Source organism: Cyprinodon tularosa, unplaced genomic scaffold, assembly GCF_016077235.1.
Source record: "Cyprinodon tularosa strain WSP-4 unplaced genomic scaffold, ASM1607723v1 ctg272, whole genome shotgun sequence".
In the NCBI taxonomy this organism is placed as follows: domain Eukaryota; kingdom Metazoa; phylum Chordata; class Actinopteri; order Cyprinodontiformes; family Cyprinodontidae; genus Cyprinodon; species Cyprinodon tularosa.
The window spans coordinates 414,674-434,905 of record NW_024038977.1 but is presented as its reverse complement, the minus strand read 5'-3'; the positions used below and the strand labels follow the sequence as shown (position 1 = coordinate 434,905).

Genomic DNA, 20,232 nt, shown 5'->3' with positions numbered 1-20,232 from the left:
CACCTTTGTTTACATATGTTAGAATTTAAACTGTTTTCAGTGCTTTGCCCTGTAATTCTCGTAGATAGCTACAGGCTAAACATTTACTTTGATAAACTATGTGCTCCTTTTAAGCCCTTTGAAATGAAAACTATCTCAGAGCTCATCTGCCTAACTGCTTCTTTCTCAAAGCCCCCTGTGAGTCAATGAGTCGATGCAATTAACTGGTTTTCCTTAGATAGAAAACTTTGAATCAATGTGACTGTATGATAAGGTTGAATTGTCTTTGTAAAGAGACTTGAGATTACGAGTTATGAATTGGTGCTATACAAACACAATTGAATTCTTCAGCTATACATTATTGTCTTGATTTGATCAACTTCATGTAAGTGCTGAAGACAAAAGGAAAGTATCAAAAAAAACTTTAACACTCCAAGTCTTTGAAACCAAAGTTCAGAACACCTTAAGCTATTGAAACTGAGATTACAATTTGAATAGAACGAATTATATAACAAATTTAATGATCAAATTTTGTCTAACAAAAAATATTCTACTTAACCAATGAACACAAAGCTTTTTTTTATTATTGTCCGGCAGGGGAATATCTCATTTTTATCAAATTACAGATGAAATTCGCTGAAACGGTAAACTCATCAGATCCAACATATTGATTCACTCTGCTGGCAGGATAGACGCACTTAAAAAAAAAAAATAAAGATAACAAAGAAAAGAAAAATTTTAAGCATAAAACAGGAAAGAGAAGTTGGTATGTTTGACAAGAAATCCTTTGATAAAGATTAGTGGTTTAAGAGTTTTTAGCTGCTCCTGGTTTAATTACGAAACTGTGACTCAAAGAGCAAACCCAGTTAAGCTTTGTGCTGAGAGGCTTAAACCTAGAGGAGGGACTGTTCTTGCACTCCTGTTGGCTCAGATCACTGCTTCTTTTAACTTTAGAAAAGGAACAAACCTGCAAAAATCCAGCTGAACTCACTTGGTTGAAATCCTTTTCAGAGTCTGTTTTTTTTTTAACCATTAATAGAACATAAACACTTCCATTGTAGAAAACAAAGCATTGCAAGCATACAACTGCAAGCTCATTCAGGGAAAAATACTCTCCTTCCAAGTGATAAATGAATAATCTAGACATTTATACCAGACGGGCTACTTACAAACCAAACAAACAACAAAGAAAAAGACACAAAATGGAAATGTTTTCAGACGTCGCACACTTCCTTTTCCTCGCTCTCTTTGAAGCTCAGACTAATCACAGACACACTGAGAAAACACAAACGGGAACACCTGACAGCTTTTGTAGACTACCAGCTGGAAAAGGTTCTCAGTTTCTAGGCAACTCCTCTCAGTTTCAGCTGCTAATGTGATTTCGGGAAAGCATAAATAATACAGAGAGGAAACCAAACCACGATGAAATCAGTCACCCCTGACCTGCAATCTCTCTAGAGCTGTAATAAGCAAGGAAGGATCTAAACAACCTAAAGAGCTACAGACTCAGCTACTTGCCATTTGACACTATAATGCTATATGTGCATGAAAAAGACATTTTAAATAAAACATCTACAAGCTCAGAGACAGGTTTCACCAAGCATGCAGATTGTAAATTGTTAAATCAATATTTCCAAACATATTACATACTGTGATTTACCTTTAAAAACTCAATATAAGGTAATATTCACAGTTTTAAGCAACAGTTGTGAAATGCACCTCATATTCTGGCATCTTTCTAAAAACAAATGCATTTTGATATAAAGAAAAAAAAAGACATTTCATATCAGCGCATTACAGCTATGCTTTGTGAATAATCACTTTGATACAAAAGAAACTCAGAACAAAACTATTTTTTCCCCAATATAAGAGCACAAAAGGCTTTAGCTGAATAGTTCCTGATGTAAATACAGCCATAAAAAAAAATAAAAATGCTGCTACAGCTACCAGCAACATAATGGGAAGTGAAAGTGATATAAAAAGGCATAAGGCGCAGGGGACTGGCGGGCAGGGAACTGAGCCAAGGTAAGTAGAGCTTACCAATTTGTTCACTTATAAAGCAGTGGCCTAATTTACCAAGTGAAGTCACTGAGGATAGAATCAGTTTTAATGATATGACCAAACTGGGGGTTGGAAAACTAAGTCTGCATAAAAACTGGCTCTTGTTATCAAGCATTAGGAGTTTAAATGGTGTTTTATCCTAGTAAAACTGTGGTTTAGTCTAATTATTGTAATTACTTTGGTAAATAAAAGTAGAAAATAGAATATAGCCCAAGTACAACATATAAAAACTTAATGAAATTATTTTCTTTCCATGCTGCATGTGAATAATTAAAGCGCAGCATCACTTTGAGTTTTACTGTTTTTGTCACTTGTCCCAGTTATGATGCCAGCGCTCCAGTGTTGAGCATGGTATTGTTTACAATAGAAATGGGGCCATTCTGATCAGATATCAGAGTGAGACTCTGATCACCCACTGATCATCCACCTACCCAGACAGCTAGGTCATGCTGAAGGAGGTCATATTTTGACTGATTTTAGAGCTAATTTAAAAAAAAAAAACTAAATAAAATAAAAAATTTTTACGAACATAGAAAAAACAGTTTTTAAGAGAACCTCTGAGTATTTCACTTAAGGTATTTTAAAATGTGTCTGATTAAAGTTTAAACATCTACAACAACTACTGTTAAGTTCAGGAAAAGTATTTAATTCTTCCATTTATAAAAACCATTCTGCTTAAAATCCCTGCAGCTCTGTAGCATAATGTTAAAACATATACGAACAATGCTCAGAGGCACTTATGTAAACATAATGTAATTAAAGTTATGAGCACAAATTAGAGCAGGATAGCTGATGTTGCCTTTGTGATGTTGTCAATGTACCAAAACATTACAAAAGGGAGGCTTTCTGTATCAAATAAGGTGATCTAGTGTGCACAAATTCACTACCATATAACAGCAGAAATTTACTAAAAACATTTGAAAACCAATAAAGTGATACGAAAAAAATGCAATACAATGAGTATGTAAACAACTGTTTTATAAATATATTAATAGTGACATCTAGTTACGATGCCAGCACTGACACAAAAGTAGCCTGCATCAATAGGATAAAAGGTTGAAGTCACAGGAGACAGAACTCAGATATTGTCAGATCATAGTAGCTCTGTGCTAACTCAGAGAAATGGATCTTTCTGCATTTAAGCAGACCAAAAACAAAGCAAAACTAGGTTGAACACTGATCGAGCTTTTCTTTTGAGTATTGGTGCTGACTTGTAGTCGTAGAGGGGCACAGAAGCCACATGACGGTTTGTCGCTTTCTTTCTGAACAGGTGAGTTAGCTAGCAAAGGTAAACAAAAGGTTTGCTAACTTTGCATTCATTAGCAAAACCTGGCAATTGATTGGCGAACCATACAAATGAATGTTTGAATGAGAGCAAGAAAAGGTGCACTACATACTGAGTTAAACTATCACCTTAAAGGTCAAAGAAAAAAATAAATGTTTTAGCTTTAGGAAAAATATAGTATGTACATTGTATATTAAACTGCTGAAGTATTTCACACTTACTTCCAAACAGGTTTGTCACGATTCTAAAATTATTATTTTCTGTTGAAATTTCATTTTGATATCCAGGAAAATATTTAACGCTCAATATCATTTTTGATACCAGTAGGGTTAAAAAAAATTGGAAAAAACTTTCCTTTTTCAATCTCACCATGGGACATGCTTTCTCAACAGAATCGGAGATGTTAGTTAAATAAATGTGTAAAATAACCCAGAAATCTAAAATTCAGTATGAGAACAGCGGCTGAGAGAGAACAGCAGAAGTTCGGATAAGTCCAACTGGGCGGAGAGAGGCTAGAGCCGGCCGAGGCTAGCTAGGCTAACTGCGGAGGATAGGATACTAGTGACCGGGAGAAGAACAGCTTTACTTTGGAAAGCCAACCAGGAAGAATGAGCAGTGAGAGGCTCCGGCTAACCTAGGTTAATCAGGATACTGACTTTAGTGATCATATCCCAAAATCTGTGCATAGACTATACTATGACTAATAATAACAATGACAACAATACTAGTAGTATAAACTACCATGCCAAATTAGTGCTGCATCCAAATACAGCATTTCAGAACATCTGTACCTTTGACAACCCTACTCCCAAGTGAATTAGTTTTTCTAGTAAGGGGCAGATTCAAATCCCATTTAATCTACAGGCAGTTTAAAAGAAGGAAAGAAAAACATACTTATTCAAGTACAGACAGATTGTAAGTCAGCTTAAATTCTGCCCAATGTAAAAAAATGCTGGTTAAAGGTTTCTCTATCCAAGGAAAGCAACTAAATAAACTGAAAAACTCACTAGCAGCATTTCCTCTAACTAAAAGATCATGTACTGATGGCTAAAAGACCACTGCATCAAGCTATCAACTTTGCAAGCTGCCATTTTGAACATTTTTATTTCTACACAAAACAACTCATATCAAGTCACTAAAAGGGCAAAACATTCGACTACAAAAAAATTGGGCAATAAGGTAACATGCGAATCAAACAATAAAACCAAATTCACGACTCAGTTGAACAACATATACAAGCTTTCGAATACCAATCAATCTATTCTATTTATCATCTCCTCAGGCCATGCTCTGAACACCAACTTAAAATAAAAAGCAATTCTAGAAAGCAGTAAAGGTGGTTTAATTGCTTAATAAAAACAGTTGACACCAATGAGCGGTCTATTTAGCCGGTAGGCCTCATAGCAGGTTGGTTTACTGGCTAACATTCAGCAGGTGGAGTGGTGCACTTTCCCCACGTCTTGGTTCATTTGACCTTGTCAACCTGATTCCTTCCTCTCTTTTCTGGCTCAGCTGGTTGTCTGAGACTGGGCCTGGTATTGTTTGTTAGCTCCCTATGTGGGGGTTGGGTGGAAAGTGCACAAGGGCAGGCTGTTTGCTATCATGAGCAGTGAAAGCACTGTGCAGAAAAGCAAGGCAATCTGGACATCCCTTTATGTTTTTACTGCAGTCAAAATATGTGGCACAGTATGAATTTAGTCTTAAAGGAAAAGTGTGTCCCTATATTGGTATTACAGATCAGTGAGAAATCCAAAAAAACTGATTAGAATAAATACTTTGAGTAACACTTTGAATTTGTAAATTAAATTTGAAGCTACAAGATAAGTGACCAGAATCATGAAAACTGTTCAGATATCTATAAAGTCCCACTAAACGTTTGGAGCCATTCTATGCGATGTTAGAAATATGGAGAAAGGGCTGAAAAGGAGAAACCACAGAGATGTAAGAAGTTGTTTGACATGGAGCTATTTTTCACAACATGTTGAGCCACGTCTGCACTTTATTTGGGTTGTAAAAGTTTAAAGGCACAGCTTTCAGGAGATAAAGGGAAGGTCAACCTGAGTACAGAAACGTCTCTTTGTCTTATCCTTTTGAGCCAACACACTCTGCCTTTCAGGCTGGATTTGAAAATGTTAACAGACCTTTGGAAATCCCCTAGTTAAAGCAAGGATATACAGAATGTACAAACACAGAAGTGCAAAGGCATAGCTTTAACTCTGCTCCAAACACAAAAAACAAGTCAAAATACTGACAGGTAGGCTGTGAAAAAAACAAACATCTTCAATGTTTCTTTCATTTCTTTTTATATAATAGTTTAAAGGTAAATGGGATCAACTGAGTATTGGCTTTGAAAAATGTAAACTGTTACCAATACTGAGAAAATAGCACCACTTCAGAGCATTACAGTTCAGCCTAGGCTATGAAATTATTGACTCATTAATGTGGTTGTTAAATATATTGTTAAACCGATTTAAAAAGCAAGCAGCATTAGAGCAGACCGTCCTTTTACACCCTGCAAGCATTGCATCATTTCATGTTGCATTTCTTTTGTTTTCATCGGCTTTACAAAAGAAAATTTAATTAAGAAAAGTATATTTTAGAGGAACGAAAATCCAACCGATTGACTATAGAATTCGAATTAACTATTAAAGCAGTTGTACAGCCACACAGTTAGTTCAACCTTTAACTATCTAAACATGGATTTGGGATTCTTTCTGCGCCTCACATGCCTCATCCCGACTATATACACAACAGTATCTATTACGATGATATGCCCCATCCTTGTCAAGGTCACCCACTTGCCTCCGACAGAGAGAGAAGCTGTGCTGGGAACAGAAATCCAGATAAGCTAAGCTGAGCCCATGAGGATTTCTCTTTTGCCAGCTCACTCTATAGTCATAAATCTTATCTCATGGTAAAGGGAAACCTGACGGCAAACTGAAAGGCTGTCATCAACTGCTCAGCCACCTAAATTCCCACCCAAATGCCAATGATTCAGACCGCTCTCAAGTGCAAAGGACTTGTAAAAAAAAAAAAAAATACAGCCAGGAAGAAAAACATGGTTTACTTTATTCATGAAACAGCCTTGAGCAACAGAGTTTTTTTTTTTTCTTTTTACCTTTCAACTCATTCTCTGCTTTGAAAAGCCAAAGGCGGTTTAAAATCAGGTGGGGGTAACACTTAAACCTAGACATACTATCCTGAAATCTTATCAGCTTAGCAACCAAGGACATTTTACAAGTCCTATATAAAGTACAAAGAAAACAAGTTGCTATTCAGGCTGTGAGATTTCCCCAGAGTTCCCAACCTCAGACTATTTATAGATGTTCTGTTAATCTGTTTCCCTTGTGTTAACACTCTGCGGTGGGTGGTGCCTTCTCCAAACAGTAGAAAGACAATCCTGAGACATGCATCAATAAACACAATTTTCTAAGATGAGATTTATGCCAAATTACTCCCTATTGTTCTGTATAATGTTGGCTAACACCAACAAAAACAAAGCCTAGGCTGGAACCAGACTGTGCACTTTTAGCTTGTAGTTAAAAACCGACACAGACGAGAAATTAGGATAAAAAATATAGCTACAACAACAAAGAGATATCATTGGATAACCCTTTCAACAGCTCCATAGGATCACTAATAGCTTATCCTTCTAAAAAATATGCAGTCAAGGTTTTAGGCGTTCAGATAGAGCCTGGGATGATAAATGAGTGGGGCTTAAGGCTTTTGCTGTAGGAGTAGAGATGTATATCTGTACATATGGAGGAGTGTACTGAGCTTTGTTCTACAAATGGCCCTTGAGCTGCACTCCATGCTCTGTCCCTCAATCTGCTTCTCTACCCAGGGCTTGCTACTCTCACTGACCCTGACTGCAGGCTGTCTCATTGAACCATGTCTACCTTAATGGATGGTGATGTGTGCCATTACCAAGTGCCAGTAGTTTCTGCACTAAAACCTCAAAAAATCCGATAGACCTTCACACCCTAAGGCGAAGACTGGTGCAGCTTAGAAAATGCAATACAGATACTGTTAAAAGGCAAACTAGCAGGTTATCAATACCATAAGGAGGAGGGGGTTACTACATAATAGGGCAGTAAAACTGGTCTGGTTTTCTAATTCTATATTGATGAAGCTGTGACATCACACTTTCTAAACCCTTGTGTATGCTTGATGGGCACACAAAGTCTAGCGCAGCCAAATTAGATAATTTTAGTATCCATGCCCCTAAATTTCCACACTGCGCATCTAGAAATGAGATAAATGTCAAGTACGTCAATCACCATGATCAAATTATGTAAAATTCTTGGAAAGAAACTCTCTGTCACTCTTGGATGACACAATGAGGCTTGGAAAATGTTGTAAACAGCTGTGTTTACGTCTTCTACATATTATTGTGTTGTAACCTTGCGATTGGAAAACTGGAATATTCTGGAGCAGAGGGGAAAAGCTGCATGGAGAACATAAGCGGCAGACGCAGTATCCATGTGTTTCATTACCAGGCAGGATATGCATGCATTAATCAAAATAAATCCTTAACATTTTAAGGTTATTCTTATCAGAGTTCTGAGATCCAACCTCACTCCTGCATGTGCTTAGGTCTGAGGTCGGACATTGTTTGATTGTGGTTCTGATTCCTTGTTTCTATTCTAGTTCCCATCAATTCTAGCTGTTGATTCTTTTAAGAAGAAGGAAAGTTTGTGGGGTGCTTTGGTGGCGCAATGGTTCGTGCACACGACCCATGTATGGAGGCCTTAGCTCTTGACGCAGGCGACCCAGGTTGGAATCCGGCCTGTGGTCCTGTCCCGCATGTCTATACCCTCTCTCATACCCCCTTTCTTGTGAGCCTACTAGGGTTGTCAAAAGTATCGATACTCAAAAAAGTATCGATACTGAAACGTTGTATCCGGATACAATACTCATTTTTAAAAGTATCGACACAGCCATCTAAAGTGCAGAATACTGGAAAATGCACTTGCTGAACACTGTGTGATTGAATAATTCTGTGCATTATTCAGTTTCACACTTTTTTCTGTAACAGGTGCAGCTGCTAAGAATTATTTTTATGTAATTGGTTTGGCGGGTGTCATTGTTATGTCTGCAAAACATAGCCATGGTCTTTGTTTTTTTTCTTGTGGTATCGAAAAGGGTATCGAGTATCGAATATTTTACTTAGTATCGGTATCGAGTTGAAAAGTTTAGTATCGTGACAACCCTAGAGCCTACTGTCCATAAAATGAGCCACTGGTGCCATAAAAACTAAGAAAAAAATAATTAATAAATAAATAAATAAATAAATAAATAAATAAATAAATAAATAAATAAATAAATAAAGGAACGTTTACAAGTTATGAACTTCTGTCAAGACAAAACTTCTCAGTGAAATTGAATCCCTTGAACATTGGTTTGTGTGAACAAAGTGAAAATTATAACAGTTAATTTCAACCAGTATATAAATAAGAAACCAATGGATTTATAGATTACAATATATAGATTTATACTTGGAGCTTTCTTTATAAAAACCTCATTAAAACACATCTACATATACCCAGAGTCTAGTACAGGAGGTAGTTAAGCTGTATAAGAGAATTTTATTATTTGATTTGCATGATTCTGACTGTAGAGATTTTAAGCCAAGCGTTGGAACTAGAACAAAGTGTTTTTCACTATACCCAGAATACGTAGGAAATGAGGCGCCTATCTGTTAAGGCTTACAGTAAGAAGAAGAAACTGTTTGTTTTTTTTAAAAAAAGCCCCCACTCTCTCTGCAAAAGGTGCATTACTAATTAAGCGGAGGAACAAATTCCCTAGGGAAACCTACCTTACAACAGCGGTGAGGTGGGGCAATGAGGAGGCTCTCATCCCAAGTTAAGATGCGTTTCATTACGTCGACCGTGCCCCATCCTTTTCCTAATAATTCCAACACCAGTCGCAGGTAGCCGACTGATCCTTTCTTTAAATAACGTTTAGCCACACTTTTGATTGCCGCCCCAAAGACAGAAGGTTACGCACACGCTGGCAGATTCTTCTTCACTTTTATTAGGCAGCTTCTATTTGCGGTCTGTGAACTGGGCATAGAAAAAAGGAATCTAAAAGAAAAAAATCTGAACAATTCTTAGAGAACTGAAAGGTTAGAACGGTATATGAACCACTATAGAATTTCGGTGCCCAGTCCTACTTCGTTCCTTCACCACTTTAACTTGTAATTGTTTTTTTTTTTTTTGCATGTATGCCTCATCACACTCTACACAACACTACATACTAATCTCTAATAAACTTTGTGGAAGTATTCTAAAAGTAAAAAAAAAGTTCAAGTATCTCACAATACAATTCAAAGTCCTGTGGTAGAAATAGGGTTGTCACGATACTAAACTTTTCAACTCGATACCGATACTAAGGAAAATATTCGATACTCGATACCACAAGGATAAAATTTCAACTGAAAAATTTTGATTAATAATTAAAATACAATAAATAAATAAATACAAAAAACAATAAGAACAACATTTTGAGGTTGTTTGCTGTGCACAGTATATAGCAAACTTGATAAAAAACGTACAAAATTAAAATTAAGTTTTCCTTACTTGGCTATGCTTTGCACACATAACAATGACGCTAGCCAAACCGGTTAAGAAACAAAAAGTAATTCTCAGCAGCTGCAACTGTTACAAAAAAAGTCTGAAACTGAAAAGTACACAATATTATTTAATCACACAGTGTTCAGAAAGTGCATTTTCCTCTATTCTGCACTTTAGATGAATGACTGATTAGGTGCGACTGGTACTCGATACTTTTGAAAATGAGTATTGTATCCGGATACAACATTTCAGTATCGATACTTTTTTGAGTATCGATACTTTTGACAACCCTAGGTAGAAAACAAGCTGCTGATGGCAGACATGGTGCAGACTTGCATATGTCCCTTCCTCATTGTGCACAGTGTACAAGAATGGGCATTTGCTCTGCACATGCAGCCTGTTTGGTAAAGTCCAAAGAGGTAATGGTTAAGAGATAATTGGAATACTTCCTGTTAAAAGAGTTTTTCCTGTCCACTGTCGCTACAAGCATGCTTAGTGTGAGGAATTGCCTTTGAGTCGACGCAATCAACTGGTTTCCTTACATAGAAAACTTTGAATCAATTTGACTGGATGATCTGATGAACTGTAAAGTGCCTTCAGATGAGATGTTGTGAATTGGCGCTACATAAATAAAATGAACTGAATTGAATACTGTGACCTTGTGGAGTGTTAGCTGCTATTAACATTTTCAATACTAACTATTAACATTTGAAGACTTCAACTACCTTTAAAAAAAATGATTTGTTGGTTGGTAGTAACACTTATGTTACATCGTACTGCAACAGAGGGAAACTTGAATACCTAACTAGCAAAAATATGCAAACTGTCACCTAAGCCAATATAGGAAAATATCCGGAGCCATTTCTTAATCTAAATTCAACTATCTTTGATTTCTGGACTTATCGAATGAACATTTTATCTACTCATGCATATAATATTTTTCTGAAGGAATTCAAACTGACCTCTGAAAAGTGGAAAAGACTTTAACCAATCTAGATTCATTTCCCCCTTATGAACTTCCCCATTAGCTAAGCCGTTCATATGAGCATTTTAAAACTAAATTATTGAAAGAATCAATTAATGAATGAATGAACTAATACATATATTTTTAGACAAATCAATAAAAATGAATTGGAAATCAAACATATTGATTTACATAGATAATTGCTTTATGTGTAATGTATTTATTATGTATTAAGAACTACATTAGGGCAAAAAAATGGCCACTCCCAGAATTAATGATCGCTGCGAAAAATATTGTTTTAATTTTCTTACTAATTAACGCAAAATTCAATAAATCAACGCAAACATATTAAGCCTGATTTATACTCAGAAAATAGGTCGTATGCGTGTGTCTTGCAGTTTAAGCAAATACGCCCCTCACCTTCTGCAGACACTCTGCTGCACCTCTCAAAAATTGTAGGTGAGCGCAGACAGTAGGCTTCTGATAGGTCAAATCTACATCTGCTCTACTCTATGCGTATTTCCTGTTTGGTACCTTACCGCCTTGTTTTGTTTGTATGACCTATTTTGGAAAACAACTCGTAAAGATGGACCAGCTAGAAGAGCGAGGTGCGCGAGAACGATGGGACCCTTTTTCCACCTGGATCCCCGCTCTTTTTTCACCCTGATATCCCTCTGTTGTCTCAGATACTTGCTCCTGCATTTTTCCACTTCCTCACTGCCTCTGCCATATCTAGACCCACAGCTAGTTCGCGATTGTCCCTTTTGCGTTGTGGCATGGTATAACATAGCACAGATCACGCTTCAATATTGGGCATAAATCAAAAATATCTGCAACAAGCTCACTGCGACACTGCTGATTCATCTGTTATTCCTTACTGACCAGACTTTTCCTTTAAAGGAAACCAGTTTGAGCCTTTTATTGAACATTCTCATGCTTGGATACCGCTTCGGTGTCAAGCTAATTCAACACAGAGTTTATTTAACACTTTGACACCTTACATTTTTTCATGTTAGTTTGAGCATTTAAGATTTGGAGAGCAATTGGAGACCTTTAAACTTGTAATGCAATCCAGAGGAGCTCAGAAACTAAATTCCCAGGCAGAATGTCTCACATAAATAAACCCTCTTTCTTAATCATTAACAACCTCTATTAAAGTCAGAAAGTTGTGATGTTAAGGCAGCAGGAGTAAAGTGAAACCCACTATATCACAGCAAATCTGCCCCTCCTGGCCAGAGGCTCAGTAGAAGTCTGCAGCTCTCAGCCATTAGACTTTGATGACCTTGTTAGTTTGAGTGCCTAATCTGCTAATGCCCTGATAAAAATAAACAGTCAGGGCAGTCATTGTAGCCCCCCCTCCCCATCCTTGTCCCTGTCTGCAGCTGCTATCCATGAACACAGATGATACCTCCATCTTTATTTATCCTGAGGCCTGACTGTCAAGCTGACAGCAAGAAGAGCCAGAGGGGGAGGGGTGCATGCTGTAACTACTCCCGGTATAAAGATGGATAAGTGCCCTTTAACATGATGGGACATGTTTATGTCAAGTATCAGTGCATGCAGTAAATTCTGGGACATTATTAGAAATGAGTTTATCTGTTTTATGGACAGCCACTAAACCATTATTAGCCCCAGGCCTATTAGGTAAGAATATATTTTAAAGCCATACGTGTCCTTTAGAAGTTTTTTTTTTTCTGACATCTTTTTATTGATTGATTTCATATATGTTAATAATTAAAACACAACAATTTGTTCAAGAATAGGTCGGATGAATAATTCAACACAGAGTATAAAATACATTTCTGCAAACCAGTACAGAACTAAAACACAGTATTCTTTTCCAGATGTGATAAATGTCTCCATTGTAACCAGTAGTCATTTCTCTAATCTACACTTAAATCCTCTACTCGAGTACTTACTGCAGCATCTAACTCCATCAAATGGAAATGAGCAGCTAGGTCTCATTCTTAAAAGGATACATGAGCCAAATGGATGTGATTAAATAGAATACAGTTTTCCAGATGGACACAGAAGTCCTTCCTGTAAAACATAATTAAATGTGCTCAACACTAAACAAGTCCTTATCCTCCCTTACAAACAGGAACTTATTTCTTTTCTTACTTCACCCGCATCACTCTCCCCTGCTGCTACATCAACTAAACATTTGAAAATTAGAAAATAATGAAACATAGTAGTGTATTGGTGTATCAGAGGGTGCCTGAGAACTAAACAGCGTCCACTCAAGAGCTTTACTTGTCAACAGAATAAAAGGATCACTAACAAGTAAAATAATTGTTTTGCTCTCTATCCATTCATTATTCAATAAACCTGTTTAGTGAAAGAGCAAAGAAAAAATCAGCATGTCAAGTGACTATACCAACAGATTGTTAAACACCTACAATGTTGCTCACATTGCAGCCCTTTATTCACTAGAAACCAAAGTAGATTTCAAACTTTACAAATAAACCTTTTTGCCTGGAATGGCAGCCTCCTACTGGATACATACAAAGGTAATGAATGTGAAAAAGCTGACACCTTTAATGTGTAGTAGTATGTAGATTTTCGCTAAGCACCCATACGGAGAGGATGTCAATACAAATGGCGGAAAATACAGGATTATTGGTCCACCATGCCTGTCTCCCATTAAGGTTCATTCCAGCTCTGATTATGTGTGTTGAAGTTTACATGGGTACATGGTTTATGCAGAAAGGTTTATTTTTAAAAATAGCATGCACTTAAAGGAGTGGTAAAGTTCCACCGTTTGCATGATAGCATATTTCCTCTGAAACTTTTCATCAACAATAAAAAAAAAATACTACTACATGTAAAACAAAACTACAGGGCAGTTTTCAGACACTTTAGCAGAGAGTTGTTCCACAAGGCAATACATGGATGCAATTACTGAATCAGCCAAAATCTGCTGCAGAGTACTGAAAATCAAACTGTTCACTGGTGAATTGGAGCAAACAAATCAGCTTTTTGGCAACCAAGTCAGTCAGTGCAACATTTACATTTGTTGTTTAGAGTAAGAGAGCAGGAAATACAACTGTGGTGGTCGATTTAGTTCCCTGTTTGTACAAGCTAAAACACTGTGGTGGTCTAGGTCTACCTCAGACCAGTGTGGGACAGACTGGAACACTACACAGCAAGCTGAACTAACCCTAGACTTTGACAACTACAACATTAAAACAAAACTATTTAACTGGTGCACCAGCAGCAGACCAATTCCTGGAACATTTGTTTACAGACCTTGCTGACATACCAACAAGTCCTTTCCAAACAGAGCTGATGGGGATAGAGTTAACCCGTCACACTGTGCAGTTTTTCAGCAACCAAAGATGAGCATTGCTCTAGAAAAAACAATAATCAAGTTAATTTACAGAAATGTTATATTACTAGACCTCCAATCAGGAATTTTCACATGCAATGAATAAGGTTAAATTTCATTGATGACTACAGGAGAATTTGCAGTTCGCATTTGATGCTAGCTAAGAGCATTGGTTGGTCAATAGAGGGCCCTAGGGCACCGCCCCACCCACCCTCCCTATGACCCTGATTAAGAAATAAAAATATATATGTATTATTTTTTATAATCTAATTTTAAATTAAAATGTAAAATATATATATATATATATATATTTTAGATTTACAAGATAAATATGTAATCTTTAATGACTAGTAAAGCATAATTAAATTTTTCGTCAGATTGGTGACGTATTTCCACTCTAGGGCACAAAAAATCTTTGCCTGTTGACTCTCATTAAAAGTTGTACAAGCGCAGTAGCTCCTCTACAATACAGAAGTATAGGAGAGCTCAGGGCGCAGCTGACAGGAAGTGTATTTGCTCACCACCGCCCATGTTTTGTGGGTGATTGACAGGTCGATTGGCAGGAGTTGAAGAAGCAGAGAAGAGGAATCATGCAAGAAACGTCCTTTTCCAGGACCTGGTTTAGCTACAAGCTTGGCTAACTGCATGCAGCGAGGCTGATGCTTTATCCTGTTTTCCCCGCCTTCTTTTTCAGACGTCAGGATCTGACCGGGCATGGATAAAGACAGGTAGGACTGATTTAAAGCTCTTTTTAGAAAAGACAATGAACCATGATCAATCTGGGATTCACATGGAATATAGTCTACTTTTTCTAGATGTTTGTTAATTTGCATAGTTGCTCTAAAACACAGTAAAAAAAAAACATACTTTTTATATATTAAAAAATATAAAGCTGTCAAATAGCTTCTCCATTATTAACTGCATTATTATAATGTTTTTTGTTTAGATTTGTGACAATATTAGACCATGCAAAAAAAAAAAAAAATTGCCTTCACAAAGCCTCAGAAGGGCAAGATTTATGTACAAAAATTACATCTGTACAAGAAATTCTGTTTTGTTTTATAATCTTTTTTTTCTTGGCATTCATATAAATATACTGGTGTGATAAATTAGTATACTTTTGATTGGTTTTGGTATACATCTATTTTGAATTCCCCCCCTGGAGAAAACTCCACTAGCCGCCACTGGCTAAGAGACTGTGATTCCGTCCAACATCCATCTGGACAATAGAAAGTTTTCACCCTGCACGGCTAAAAGCAAATTATTTCCAGCTGCATCATCCATGCCGTAACTTATCCCAGAAGTGTTTCAACTACAGACAAGACTGCTGACCGTATGGGTCTGTGAAAAGGATGTGAGAAACAGCATGATACGATGAACAATGTTTCAACAGGGGACTCGTTCTCACAGCAGATAATGCAACGCTTCAGTATTCAAGGACACCGATGCAGTCTCTGGTGAGCATATCAGCATTCATAAGAGGACTCTGCCGTGGCAGGGGTGACTTTGATGCATGTTTAAGGCAAGCAAGAAGCATGAGAAAAATCAAACCTTCCTGCACAGGGGACTGTAAAAGTCACTGGCATATAGCCAGTTATGAGAGAGGCATAAGCAAACCGAAATGTATGACTTCTGTACAAATAAAGCTTTAGATATTGAAAATCGTGTAGCAATCAATAATGTAAAAGACAAACTGGCAAAGAAGGGATTAAGACTGAAAGGAAAAACTTGATTTCTGGGAGCAAGAGCAAAATAAATTACTGATGTTGCAATAAAGTCTCAGGTAAGATGTCAAATTCAATATTTGACAGAGTAAGTCAATAAATCCTTTATATGGTACCCCATCCAGTTTATACTAGGAGCCTTTATCAAAGGTTTATTTCCCCGACTGAAAATGCACTCAAAGTTATTGTTTGTCCCTGAAAAACACAGTTACAGCTGTTCCGTTAGCCAAATATCTCTTCTTAACTCGGTTTAGTCATTTTTTTCCCTTCACAGTCCAAGTCTGACTCGGTATAAATGCCTGTGCCAACCACATCAATTTAAAATGTCATGTCAACAGTGACCCTCTTCGCTATGCCAAAGTCAAACAGTTATATGTTGTCGGGGTTTGGAGAAGTGTGGCGGCAGAGCTAGGGAAGAAACACATGTTTGTATATTTAGTACAGAAAGTGGATTTATTTTCGTCTCTCTTTCGGGAGCAGCAGATTGGCGTGAAGATTTCAGTGTGGCAATGACGAGACAAGCAGTTGGACCGAGGCCCGGTCCACTGTGCAACAAGACGCTTTACCTCATTTTCAAATATCCACATTTCCCTGCATACTTAACACAATCTGTTTAAGAGTAAAGCTCTTTTGAGAATAGCGTTTTTAAATGAGTAAATCAAAGGCAAATGGAGTTCAGCTGAAAAAAATGCGCCCTGAATGAAACATTCATTTTCACTCTAAAATTAATTAAGAATTGAAAAGGTCTACTTATTTTAGCTGGAGGTGTTTTTCTTAAAGAAGCCAATGTATGAGTTTTAACTAGTTGTCAAGTCGTCCTTGAGACGTGCCAGATTAAGCCCTGCAGACCAATTTATCAAGCTCCAAAAAACAGATCTGGACATTATCCAGGCCTGCCCTTTGACACATGTAGCACGCATCAGGAGATTGACAGTGTCATGTTATGAGCTATGCCAGAGTGGAGCACGCAGGAGGAAGGGCGTGATGATGGAGTACGCTGCGGTCCCCAGGTCAGTCCTTATCGACGGAAGCTTCTGGATCTAATCTTCTCACCCAGTAAGACATTCTTAAGAGGAGTCTTTGTGTTATTAAGCTCTTCTCTGTATTCCTGTTTGTCTTCTTTTTTTTTTCCTTCCCAGTTTTGCAGAAACATGTTCAGCTCAGGGATTCGCTGATAATAATAATAATAATACACAGATGGGTGATGGTGAGGAAACATCTAATCTAGCCTAAATGGATGCTAATCCACAGTTGCGTCAATCAACATTTGGTAGCCTTTTTGTGTGTATCGTTTCAGATGCCTCCTCGCATGTCTGCGATTCCTCAGATCTTTTAACCCTTCACCCATATATTGAAAAAAAAAAAAGAGAGAGAGATAAATAGCAGTCCCTATTATGAGTAGTGAATGTTCAAACCAAAGAGTGCTGACAGAGCCAACTGATAGTGATTAGGTATGATGCCTTCACTGACCGGAAAAATTATTATTTTTCACTTTTCTCTTCTGGCTAAATATTTTTTTTAAAGTGGAACATTTGATTCTAGCACAGAGGCAATTTCCCACACGTTGCATCAAAAATCTTTTAAAAATCGACAGGATTTGACTTTCCATTTTGGAAGCGCAATAATATCAAACTTAATAACTATATTTTTTTAAATAACTTATCCGTTTATGCAGACAAAAAAAAAAGAAATGAAATCTAAATGAGATATTTCGGTTTAGCTGTACTATATAAAAACAGTTACTGTGCTTGTTAAAGTCATAATAATTGGAAACAGGTTCAACTGTTCTAATTTCAGCTGCATGTGGTGAAAGAAATGCGTCAACTCATAAATGTTTGACATTGGTCCGGAAGGACGGACGTGTTCTCCCTTTAATTTCTATCAGGAGAATAATCCCCTTTTGAAAGCCTTTTTAGGGTGAATTAGAAAGGCCCAGTATTCAAAGAGATGAGTGCAGAGAAGGGGGCGGGAATAATCACAAGGGCCTAGCTGTCTGTGTGGATTAGAATAGGAAGAGAAAATCCTTTCATCTCAGATCTGTACTTCCAAGCTTAGAAGCATTCTTGCGCTCTCATTTGCCGAAACCTCTAATGCACACTCCTCATAAAAGAAATCCAAATACCTCTATATTGTTTTATTCTGTTTTAACATCCAAGAGACAGTTATTTAAATTCAAACAGATGAGATTCAATTATGAGTCTGACAGTCTCGGGATTAGAGGCGCTTATTAAAAAAGTGCCGTTCTCTAGTCTGACCTTTCAGTTTGACAACGCAAAGCCCAGGAGGGCACGCTCATGATCTTACTTTCTTCCATCAGTTCTCAAGCTGAAATGACTGCTGCACTATTTTAGTCCGACAGCTTGTTGACAGAACCTCCTTAGCCGAAGAGCAACAGCTAACGCCTCAACCCAACACCATCTGACAGATAAGAAAAATGGATTAGCCATAATGTGTGTTTTCTCAGTCGTCTAACTTTATAAGTGTGAAAACAACTGTGCGTTTATGTTGAAGGAACTAATACTCTAAAATAAAATGACTAGAGTACAGTTTTCACGATAAAAAGAGAAAGTTTTGCAGTCATTTATTTATCCATTTCTGTAAACTTCTTGAAATGTTTAATAAAATTTGGATAGCACAACATTGCTAAAAATACACTCAGGTTTTTTCACCCTTACTAGATTTTGTTGCGTGATAGGATCTGGAGTGAAACTACATAACTAGATTGCCAGAGTGGAACAATGAAAACATGATTATGTTATTGTTTATACTTGTGTCCCTAAGAAGAGAGTGGTGTTTTTGAGGTGAGAATAGATAAATGAAAAGCAGTGGGAGATTGTGTATTGAAAAATACAATGAAACCAATCAACTGTAAAGTCGCGACTTGCTGGGGGGAAAAATGGAGAGAATTGGTAAACCATCAGAGACGGGCCTTTTTTTATACTCTTACTCAATTCATCTGTGAACGGAAAGTAAATGCACGAAGAAAACAAGCACCAAGGACATGAAACAAAGACGCCTGCAGGTCCAAACCAAAGCAGAGGGAGAAAAACAACATGAAAACTTGTTCTGTGTGAGGAGACTGCTGCCATCCGCTTCTGAACACCTTATCACTCAGGTACTTCAGAAATTTGTGTCACATTCCTTGTGCAGTTTTTTTTTTCAAGTGCAGTGGACACCAGGAGTGTAAGAGCACAACAACTGCACAATATATTGAATTGCAAAATGAAAGTCAACAGGCAATGTAGTGTTATGCATACAAATTCTGCATATGGATAGTCTAATTTTTTGCCTGTTGCAAGGACTTACCTTATCTGAATTCCTAAGCTGTGATGATGTTTGCACAAACAATACATTAGGTATTATACCTAGCAAATGTTTAAACGATTAGTAACCCAACAGGGAAGAGAACCAAATTCATTGTTTCCATCGTTACTATCGACTACCCATTCTAGTAAAAATTAGTGTTGCTCCGATACCGATACCAGTATCGGACGGGGCCCCGATACTGCCCTAAAACGGTGGTATCGGTATCGGCGAGTACCAACAAATAGGGCACCGATACCATTTTGAGAGACATAAGTTTATTCAACTATTGCCACCCATTCCTGGTAGGCAATAAAAAGTTCTACTGGATTCACTTTGTATTAGATTTTTTCCTGCTTCACAAAGGTAGGCAGCAGCTTGACAAAGCCATGATGGCAAATATTTTACATTATTATGGTATCGGCCGATACTGCACAGCCAGGTATCGGGTATCGGTATCGGGGCCAAAAAATGGCATCGGCGCAACACTAATAAAAATCAACTAGTATGCTCCAGTACCTAAGCACATCACTGTTACTTGGAGGAAATGGAAGAGGGGTCGGTTTTCAATGCTCAACATGAACACAAATGGCTAAAAGAAAGTGCTCTAGAGTATGGCTCTACTATTCAAAGTGCGATGCAGATTAAACAGCTGTAATCTCTGTGAGGCAAAGAGCAGCGTATCTAATCGGTGAAAGCATCTGGTTAAGTGCAGCAAAAGCTCCTCTAATTGGCACTGTTAGCATTCCTTAACCAGGCTTACACTCTTAAGAGTTTTTTGCCCTTTTTGGGCCGATTCTCCAGTCGTGCGAGAATTTTTCGATCCGGCCGACTTTCAGCCTGATCGTACGTCCTGTAGTGTACAGGAGGTAACAAGGGGCGATCCGCCTCTCACTATCACCTCCCGATCAGGAATCGTAAAGTCAGGAAAATATCAAACATGCCATCGTAAGGTTGAATCAGAGTGTCGGGCTGTGAAGTGTGAGAACATGCATTGTTAGCTTTGAAATTTT

General features: G+C 37.5%; 1 protein-coding gene across 2 annotated transcripts in view; it reads right to left on the bottom strand.

Annotated features, from left to right (window-relative positions):
- LOC119786459 (zinc finger protein 609-like) overlaps positions 1-20,232 on the bottom strand; it is a 107,670-nt gene that overhangs the window by 43,580 nt on the left and 43,858 nt on the right. The gene's annotated exons all lie outside the window — the stretch shown is intronic.